This window comes from Cryptomeria japonica, chromosome 3, assembly GCF_030272615.1.
Source record: "Cryptomeria japonica chromosome 3, Sugi_1.0, whole genome shotgun sequence".
NCBI lineage: Eukaryota > Viridiplantae > Streptophyta > Pinopsida > Cupressales > Cupressaceae > Cryptomeria > Cryptomeria japonica.
In genome coordinates, this window is record NC_081407.1 from 511,990,745 (window position 1) to 512,001,488 (window position 10,744).

Sequence of the window (10,744 nt, forward strand, 5' to 3'; positions counted from 1 at the left end):
GCGCGGGAGGAGGCTAGGGTTTGCAGGTGGTGGCAGACTTCGATCGTGAGAGTTGTAGAATGGCTCACGGTGCCTGGACAACCAACGGCCCTGGTTCCCACCTCGTGCTAACCAGTTCCAATGGCAAGGTACAAATCGAAGGAGGAGGGACAGGGGCAATTTTGGTGATGCCTGCATTTCTTTCGAGCCAGACAAGAATAAATGGGGTCATTCCCAGATTCTGAACTTCCCTAAGTGGAGTAAAAAGCAGACTGAGGAGCGGTTTTGGAAGGAAAAACCAACAGCTACTAAGAAACTCATCACGATGGAGGCACCGGCGATGACAGAAAAGAGAACCATCAGCATCTGTATTGATTCACCAGCTTGGAAGGAATTGGTTCAAGTTTTGCGTGCTAGAGCTTTCTTCATGAAGTGGGGAGGATATTGGCCTGCTTATTCAAAGATTAGGAAATGGGTTGATGAGGAACGAGGGAGCCACTTCGAGATTAAAACCCTAACTAATGGTTTTTTCCTAATCATTGTTGGACAAGAAGTGGAAAAAAACAAAATTATGTATAATGGGTCTTTCATGATGATGGGAGTAGGGTTCTACATTAAAGATTGGATCCCCAACTTTGGTCCCCGACAAGCCTCCATTGAGGAAATCCCAGTATGGATTAGGTTGTACAACTTACCGCATGAGTACTGGAAGGAGGAATTTTTTAAGGTAATCAACAATAAGTTAGGGAGATTCATTAAATCAGATGAAGCCATTGACAAATTGGACTCATGTATGTATGCTCAAATCTGCATTATATGGAAACCACACCCCTTGCTCCCCAAGGCCATTGAAATCCGCTCCCCTGAGGTTTCTGGAGGCAAGAGATAGAAGTTGAAGAGATCGTGGTGAAATGAAAGTCCTGTAAAGAATAGGGGCACGAGGAGTCTGAATGTATGGCAGGACAGAAAGGCAAAGGCAGGGTTGACAGAGCACTAGAGGATCAGTTGGTAGCATCATCGGAAGTTGCAAAGGTCGTGCCAGATGTCACGCTCATAGATTTGGCTCCTATCACTGACTCAGTTGTTTGCCCGGGCGCAACAATCCTACAATGCGACTCAGGAAGGGATCGACTGGAAGTGTTCACAGATGTTACCAAAGATGTAATGGCGTCTAAGTTGATTGATCAATCCGCGGTCATTGTTCCTGCTGTAGGTTTAGATGTTGCAAATCGGAAAGGTTTTGAAGGGAAGGCTGCATTGACTTGGGGTTTTCTCCTGTAGGATATGACGGGGAGACACACGTAGTTTCAACAAGCGGAGAAGTGCTTAGGGTCGGTCTCATTGCAACGATTGGTTCGATTTTAGAGTTGGACCCAATTCTCATACCTCAGGCTAGGGTAGGCAGTGTGGGGTTTCCTTTTCCTCCCCCACCGCCTCCTCCCCTAGGGTCTGGAAGGGAGGTACCTTTTGCTGGAACCATGGGGAGACAACCGGCGACCCTAATTTATGACTTTGTTGCAGAGCTTGAAGAGGTAAAGGCAGATAGGTTCAAAGATATTCATGTCTCCCTGATCAAGGAGGATTACGAGAAATCTATGGAGATGGAGTCTGGAGATGAAGATGCCCTGAGTGATGATTCATTGGGGTTGTCAGCGGAGGTAGGGGAGACAGACACAAGGACCATCAAACAGACCAAATCAAATCCCAATAAGGTGACTAAAGGGAGTATAAGGGGAAGGAAAAATAGACAGAAGTTGCTGGAGGAAGCAGGCAATATGAAGGGACAGACCAGACTTCTTAGATTCGGGAGAGACCTGTTCTCTCCTAGGTAGCAATGAAATTCCTAACATGGAATGTCAGGGGTTGCAATGCCCTTGACAAGCATTGCATGATCAAAAGAGGATTTGATCAGGCAAAACCAGAAGTAATTTGCATTCAAGAAACTAAGTTAGGTAGTGAAGAGTCGGCTAAGATTCTTGGTGTTAGACAGAGGTGGTCTGGTTTTTTTGTTGATGCGGAGGGGGATTCAGGTGGCCTGGGTATCTTGTGGAACCCTCAATTAGTGAAATTGGAAGTAGTCTCAAGTTTTAGATACTGGCAGTTGGCAAAGGTAAGCTCACAAACTATTAATTTCTTAGGTTTCTTAATAAATGTTTATGGCCCTATTAAAATAGTAGATAAGTGCCAGTTATGGGAGGAAATTACCAAGACTTTAGAGGATATTAGGCCAGCCATAATGATTTTTGCGGGGGATTTCAATGCCACCCTTTCCCACTCGGACAAGCATGGAGGGGTGAGAAGGATGTCCAAGATTCAATCAGATTTTCAAACCTTTGTGGATTCTAATGCTTTGTTTGAAGTGGCTGCTAAAAGTGGGAACTTTACATGGACCAATAGGCACTTGGGTTTCTCCAGCATAGCTGAGAATCTTGATAGGTTCTTTTTGGCAAGGGATTGGAACCTGGCTCCCCTTATTTTTCAAGTGAAAGTTTTGGCAATCTATGGCTCGGATCATTTCTCGGTCTCACTTGTTTTGTAGAAGGATGGAGCTCCGCCCAGATGCCCCTTTAAGGTGGAAAAGATGTGGTTAAGGGAGCAAGGCTTCAAAGATCAGGTTGTTCAATGGTGGAAGGAGGCCCCTATGGTTGAAGGCTTCTTGTCTTTTCAGTTCTTTAAAAAGCTAAGCTATGTTAAACATAAACTAAAAAGCTGGAACATGACTGTATTTGGAAATATCTTTGAAGAGAAACAAAAGATTAAAGGTGAGCTGGGGGCTCTAAACTCGAAAGTCCTTGCAGAGGGAATGGACGAGGTGGACTACCTCATGGAGAAAGACTTGCTCAGTAGATATGGGGAAGTATTGCAGAGGGAAGAGATTTTTTGGAGGCAAAAATCGCATGAGAATTGGATTAGAGCGGGAGATAGAAACACAAAATTCTTCCATACTTCTGTGAAGGTTAAGAGAAGCCTTAATAGAATTTTATCTCTGCGTCTGAAGGATGGTACTTTGACGGAGGATTTTGACCGAATTAACCAGGAGGCTATTGTTTTTTTTGGAGATTTATGGATGGGATTGATTAGGTCCGATTGAAAGAGGATTTTTTGCTTGTGATCCCACAATTAGTTTCTAGGGAGGACAATCAAATGATTGAGGAGCCTGTCTCTCTGAAGGAACTGAAAGCAGTTGTTTTTGGTCTTGGTGGGGAGAAAGCGTCAGGCCCGGATGACTTTCAAGCTTTCTTTTACCAGTTTTTTTGGGATTTGTTAGGAGGTGAGTTGTTGGTGGTGGTTGAAGAGTCCAGGACTAGGGGATTTATCTTGAAAGAATTCAATTGTACTCTGGTGACGCTTATCCCAAAGAAAGATAAACTAGTGGGCTTTGAGGAATTCTGCCCGATCTCGCTGTGTAATACTATTTACAAAATCATTTCAAAAATTGTTGCCAATAGACTCAAATTGATCATGGAAAAACTTATATCCTGTGAATAGAGCGACTTCACCCGGGGAGGAACATTGTTGATGGGATTATTGTGGCTCATGAGGCGATTCATATGGCCATGAAGAGTAGATAGAGAAGAATGATGTTGAAGCTTGACATCTGGAAATCCTACGACAGAGTTGACAAGTCTTTTCTTTTAGCTGTGCTTGCCAAGTTTGGCTTCAGTAAGTGTTGGATTAAGTGGATTTATAGTATGATTATGCAGTTCAATGTTTCAGTTTTAGTTAATGGCAGCCCCCAAGGTTTTTTTCCTACCTCGCGGGTTATTCTACAGGCGGATCCCATCTCCCCCTTTCTTTTCATCTTGTTGGCAAAATTTTTAGGCTGATCGATTGCAAGAAAGCGATCTCAAGGGATGTGCAAAGGCATTGAGATTGTTGGAGGGGTGGATACGACTACACATTCTTAGTTTGTTGATGACACTTGCCTTTTGATGTGGCTTCCATGCAAGAAGCAATGGTGATGAAACACATGCTTGATAGATATAGTTGGGCCACTGGATAGGAGGTCAATTGGCAAAAGTCAGAGATATTCTATTTTCACACAGAAGTTGGTACTTAGAGGGCCATTGCCAGACTCTTTGGTATCAGAATTGGATAGCTCCTAGGGAAGTTTCTTGGTACACCACTCTTTGCTGGAGCGGGTAAGATAGAGATTTGGAAAGGACTACTTGATGGTTGTATAGAAAAAATGGAGGGTTGGAAAAGTAAATGGCTCATGTTGGTCGGTCGCATTTTAATGTTGAAATCAGTAATCTCAGCAATGCCAATTTTCTCCATGGCTTGCTTTAAACTTCCAGGTATGATCATCAAGAACATCCAACAAAAAATGAGGAAATTTTTATGGAACAGTAAACAGGATCAGGACAAAATTCCTTTAATGGCTTGGGATAGAGTGTGTAAACCGAAAGGGGGTGGAGGTGCGAGACTCCGTGACTACAAGTTAATCAATGAAGCTACGAGGGCGAAGTTGGTGTGGCAAATGTATAGTAAGCCAGAGCAGAGATGGGTACGTGTTCCTCAGGCTAAGTACTTGGACAATGGAGATAGGGAGAGAATACTCACGGTTGAAAATCCCACTAGAGGATCTGCCCTTTAGAACTTTCTAGTGAATTGTAGAAGCCTGGTTACCAATCATCTGACTTGGCAAATTGGAGATGGCCACAAGGCTAGTTTCTGGCAGGATTCTTGGGACGGATGTCCATCCTTGGATGTCGGGGTTCCTCCGCGGATTTATCAAGAGACCACCCAACAATGGGGAGACAAAATGAGCGATTTTATGGTCCAAGAATCATTCGATCTGGGACAACGAATGACTTGGAAGGATCCTAACGATCTGGATTTGGAGGAGGATGATCAAAGGACGTTGAGGAATAGCCTAGCAAGTAGAGAGGTGATGGGTTCCAGGGAGCAAGATGAAATCATTTGGTGTGGTGCGAAGAGTGGAATTTATTCTATCAAGTTGTGTATGCCTTGTTGGAGGAAGATGTCAGGAAGGTGGAATGGGAAGCAAAGGTATGTTGGAACAATGCTTGTCTGCCCAAAGCAGGTGCGTTCTCTTGGCTGGCGGGCAACAACCGGATTCTGACTAGGGATAGACTTAAAAGAATGGGGTTTGTGGGTCCCTTTCGTTGTATGCTTTGCAAGAAGGAGGAGGAATATGTGGATCATCTCCTCTTGAGATGCAAATTTTCCCAGGAAGCATGGCGATTTGGGTTGCAGAGGCTGAGTTGGAAGGGGTCGTTAGCAGGGAATTTGTGAGGTTGGCTGGAATCATGGCCGGTTTTGTACAACTCTTCAACTTTTGCTGCAATGTGGAAGGTCATGCCTTCAACAGTAATGTGGGAAGTTTGGAAAGAACGGAATCGAAGGCTCTTTGAGGATAAAACAGAACCTATGGAGCATTTTCTGATCAGGTTGGAGAAGGTAATTTCAGAATTAGTCTCTAATGGTGCTTCCTAGGTAAATTTGGCGAAGACCCCATTCACTCAGTTTGATGTTGGTATCCTGGTGGGTTGGCCTTTGATCAAATTCAGGCCTGCTAATGGGCTTTTGAGGGATTATCCTCCCAAGGTGGGTGATAAAAGTCATGTGTGGATTCTTCTAGACAAGGGATGGACCAAGATCAACTTTGATGGGGTATCAAGGGGGAATCTTGGGATCTCCGGTGCAGGGGTCATAGCTCGAGATGAGAAAGGTAGTATTCTTGCTCTTGGAGCAAAGAGATTGGTGGATGGTACTAACAACGAAGCTGAGTGTTAGGCAGCAATTGAAGCAACTCTTCTGGCGAAAAAATTGGAGGTGAAAAAACTTCATCTTGAAGGGGACTCCCAGCTAGTGGTGAATGGCGTTTCTAGGGGTAGGATGGAGGCTTGGCACCTGGATAAACATATCAGAAGAATGAATAACCTTCTAAATGGGTTCGAGGATTTTAAAGTGCAAATGTTGAGGCCGATATGCTATCGAACGTAGGTGCAAATGGTTCCTTGGCTGAACATTTTAATTTCTTTGAAGACTTAAGGGATTTGGGTCCCTTAGATTTTGGGTGAAGGTGCTTTGAGTTTGAAAGGGGAACCCAAGACGTGGTGTTGAGATTTGCGTGAACCATTTTAGATATGCATGATTGAAGGGTGGGAATGGCTCACATGGTTTGTGTTCATCGCAATGGCAGAAAGTTGCGTAATGGTGGTGCAGGTACAATGATGTCAGTGTATGAAATTTTGGATTGCTGGTGAAGTGTGTTATGAGGTGGTGCGTGCGATGAAATAAATGGATGGGGTGGCTGCAGATTGTTTATTTAGGTCCTCATTTTATTTTTGGCACTGCGTAGAGGATTGTATTTTCTCTTGCGAGTGTTGTGTTTTGGTTGTGTGGTAGGGGAAGGATGGAAGCAAATTTTTCGCTACTTTCACAGGGCCAAATGCCTACATTTCGAGGCACAATTTCAAGAAACCGCCTGAAGAATGTTTTTAGGGTGGATGAGGAAGATTTCTGGAGGGTTGTTTGCCTAATGTTTGGTGATGAATTCCTGGACACTGACTTTCGCTCATGAACAAATTTGGATGTTTTGTCCCTGTTCGTGGATATGGCTCTAATGGTAGGAAGTTCAAAGGAGGAGGTGTTGCGGGTAGCATCCCTAGTGTTGAGACCAAAATGGTCGGGCGGCCTGGCGGAGGTGGTAGCATGCACAGATATTAGAATGGGTCTGAGAATGGAGCAAGGGTCGTGGAGGCACTTAGGTGGGTGGAATGATGCAGTGCAGCCTTTGGTGGTGTGGTCGGCTTCTCGCTCGGTGGAATCCCAGCGGGAGGATGCAAGGAATGGGTGGTGGGAAATTTTTGACTTTGTGCAAAAGTTGGGACCGATGGAGAGAGCGAAATTGTGTGGCAAGCAGACCCCGATGAAGTCCCAGGCTCCGATTGGTGAATATGGGCAGTTGCTGGTGTGTCACCAGAACCCGTGGAAGAGTACGAAGGTTGTGGAATGTAGTGAGTTGCAAGGCGGACGATCGGGAACCACGACATGTGTTGGGATGGCACTGCCCGAGGCAGGACACAGTCAAGACATCCCCAACTTCTCCAAGGAGGAAGCCCTTGGCTGGTTCCGGTAGGTTGGCTTTTTGTAGGTCGTCGGCTTTTTGGGTGGGGATTCCCTATTGTAAGGAATGTATCCTGAATGGTAGGCTTTGTTGGTGTGGTTTCTGTCTCGGGTTCTTTTTGTTATTGGAGGTGTGAGACCCCATTTTGTGGAATGCTGCAGAGCAGCTGAAGGCATGTATATTTTCCTTTCAATCAATATAAAACTTAAACCTGTTATCGATAAAAAAAAAGAGCACAAATCTAAATTAAAGGTGTAAGGAGTTGGGTTCACCAAAATGTAATGGTGAAAAATTAGGGCTTCCACCATTAGAGGGATGAAAATCACTAATTTACCATTACATTCAAAAGAGGGATGAATTCAATAGATCTAATCCCAATTAGGAATGATAGGGATTGAATACTAATTGGATTTAGGGAGAGTGATTTTTTTTTACTCTCTTTTGTGAGTTGAAATGCCAAATTAAGGTAAAATGCTGAAAAATGAAGGTAAAACTGAGAAAATAGTGAGCTACAGGCGCGAGATTTTCGCACGCACCTAGATTTGAGCAATGTATGCAGATTCGGAATTGATCCCGGAAAAAAACTCCAAAAATGTCGGGACCATGGTGGTGGGCACCTTGGTCCTCCTACTTTTTTGCATGCTAAAGAGGGTTGATTCGTATTTTTGAATAATGCCTATCCTGAAGAGTACAGCTTTGTACCTGTTTCTTGCACACATAAAGAAGGGAAAATAGGTTGGGGAATAGGGGTTTGCCGAAGTCAAAACCTGATTGAGGAATTGACCTTGAATGAAATGATGCAAATACTGAAATAAATAATGGAAAGATATACCTCAGGTCTGCAATGACTGATAATGATGCTTTGCTTCTTGAATGTAATCATATATGTTGTATGAAATGGCATTAACATGACAAAACCCTAATCACACACATATTCTTGAAAATCAATGATGTAAAGTTGCTCCATAATGAATAGATGAAGAATATCCATCCTTGGAGACCTCTAGAAACACTTGATGATGAATGCCTTAATGCTTGAATATATTTCCACTTATATCTCCCTTATACTCAAAATGAGAGGGAAAGACCTCCTTATATACTTGCCCATTGTCAAACATATTAATTTCCTGACATAAGCTGACATGAAGCAAGATTTCCCACTCAAAATTTGAATAGGGTAAAGGGTTTGAAATAGGGCCCAATTAGGGAAGACCATGGAGTGGTGCCTTGGTCCTAGTAAGGACCAAGAAGCCATGCCCTAGTCCTACCACATATTTGGGCCAAGGTTAAGGGTCCTAGCAAGGTAGAATGTGATATAAAGGCAATTACTACATGGTACAAGTATAAATGGGTCCCAGTTAAGTATAGGGATGAGATCACTAAGGTGAAGGCCCCAAATGTGGGGGTGCAATTTTAGGATGCTACATTTACTACGTGACCATCTTCATCAATCTTACTTCAAACCACCCATTTTGTTCCAATAACATTCTTATTTGTCAGTCTAGATACTAGTTTCCAAGTCTGATTTTTCTCAATTTGATCCAACTCTTCCGTCATAGCTTTCATCCAATTCTGATCTTTACAAGCTTCTTCAGTTGTCTTAGGTTCAGCTTCAAAAATTAAACATGGAAGAACTTGTTCTTCAGTAGCTTTGCTTCTTGTGACAACTCCTTTGTTTTTGTCTCCTATAATTTGAATCTTAGAATGATTTTTTTTCACATACCTCAAGGTTTTTGATGTAGTTGCTAGATCAACCTAAGTTTCTTTCTTCTTGTCTTTATCTCTATTCTTCTCTTCTTCTTCATTAGATTTGTATTCTGCTTGCATACTATATTCCTTTGAAATATTTTCATCAAACTTCACATTTGCACTTTCAACAATTTTATTCAATCTCTTGATATAACATCTATAAGCTTTTATCTTTATAGAATAACCCAAAAATATACTTTCATTGGATCTGCTAAAAAACTTTTCAAGATTTCCTTTATCTATCTGAATATAGCATTTACTTCCAAAAACATTGAAATACTTTACAAATAGAATCCTTCCATGTCATAACTCATATGATATCTTCCCATACTTCTTCCTGAATAGAAGTTTGTTAAGGGTATATACAGTAGTGTGTATTGCTTCTCTCCAATAGACTTCTAGTAGGTTTGCTTCTTTGATCATAGTTATTGCTACCTCTTGAATAGTCGTGTTCATTCTTTCCACTACACCATTTTGTTGAGGTGTCCTAGGAGATGATAAATGTCTTCTAATTCCATATTTCTCATATAAAGTATCAAATTCATCAAAAATAAATTCTCCTTCTCTATCAGATATTAAGCACTTAATATTTCTATCAACTTCATTCTCCTCTATCTTTCAACATCTTAAACTTTTCTAATGCTTTTGACTTCTCTCTTAGAAATGCAAACTCAAGTCATTCTAGAATGATCATCTATTAAGAGCATGAAATACTTCTCACCTTGTAAACTCCTTGTTCTTGTTGAACCACAAAGATCTGTGTATCAAATCCAATAATTTAGTAAAAGATTATTTCGTTCCTCTGAATGTTCCTTTTGTTTGCTTTCCCACTTGACATTCTTTGCAAATATTGTTATCCAGTTTAGTCAGTCTTGGTAAATCTCTCATAGTTGTTATCATACTAATCTTCACCAAATTATCAAAGTTGATGTGAGACATCCTTTAGTGCCATAGCCAACTTTCATTGATCTGAGATAATAAACAATGTCCTATAATAGCTTCCAATTTATACATATTTCCACCAGTCTTTTTCCCCACAACAGTAACAGTTCTGGATTTCTTTTGAATATCACAAATCCTAAAAAACAACATTATAACCATTTTTGCACATCTTCCCAACACTTAAGAGATTATGATGTAATCATTTCACATAGTAAACATTATCAGCGTTATACTTTCCATCAAAAGTAATAGAACCAATTCCAACAATTTGAGCATTTTGATCATCTCCAAATCTAACAAAACCACCATCATACTTTTCAAGTTTTCTAAATTTACTTTTGTCACCAGGCATATGATTTGAACATCCACTATCAATCAACCATTAATTTCTATCTCTCCCAACATACAATGTTGAAGCAACAGTCTCAACAATCTTAGAATTATTAGGTTTAGGTCCATCTTTTTCTACCAAAAATAAACAATCACCATCCTCATCATTTGAAATACCAACATCATCTCTAACTTTGTAGGCTTTCTTATTGAAATTTCCTTTATTTTCTTTAAACTTATGTTTTCATCCTCTTCTAGACGTCTAGATGCATAATGACCAATATTTCCACATTTAAAACATTTAAGAGGTAACATAGCTTTATACGTGTTGGTTCCTCTCTTCAAATTTCTCACAAAGTTTGCTTCCATTTCATCGAAGCTCTCATCATCATTTAAATCTTAATCCAGAGTCTTTGATGCTTGAATGTTGTCTTAGGATTTTCTTTGTCTTTACCAAACTTCCTCATCTCAAATGTTGTTAAGGTGCCATACACTTGTTCTTTGGTAAACTTTGATGGATCATAGGTCTCCTTAATAGCTGAAATCTTGTTGTTGTAATATTTTGGGAAATTACTCATAATATTTTGTATCACATCCTTGTCATACAAGACACCACCAAGATCTGTAATCTCACTTGTTGCATTGTCA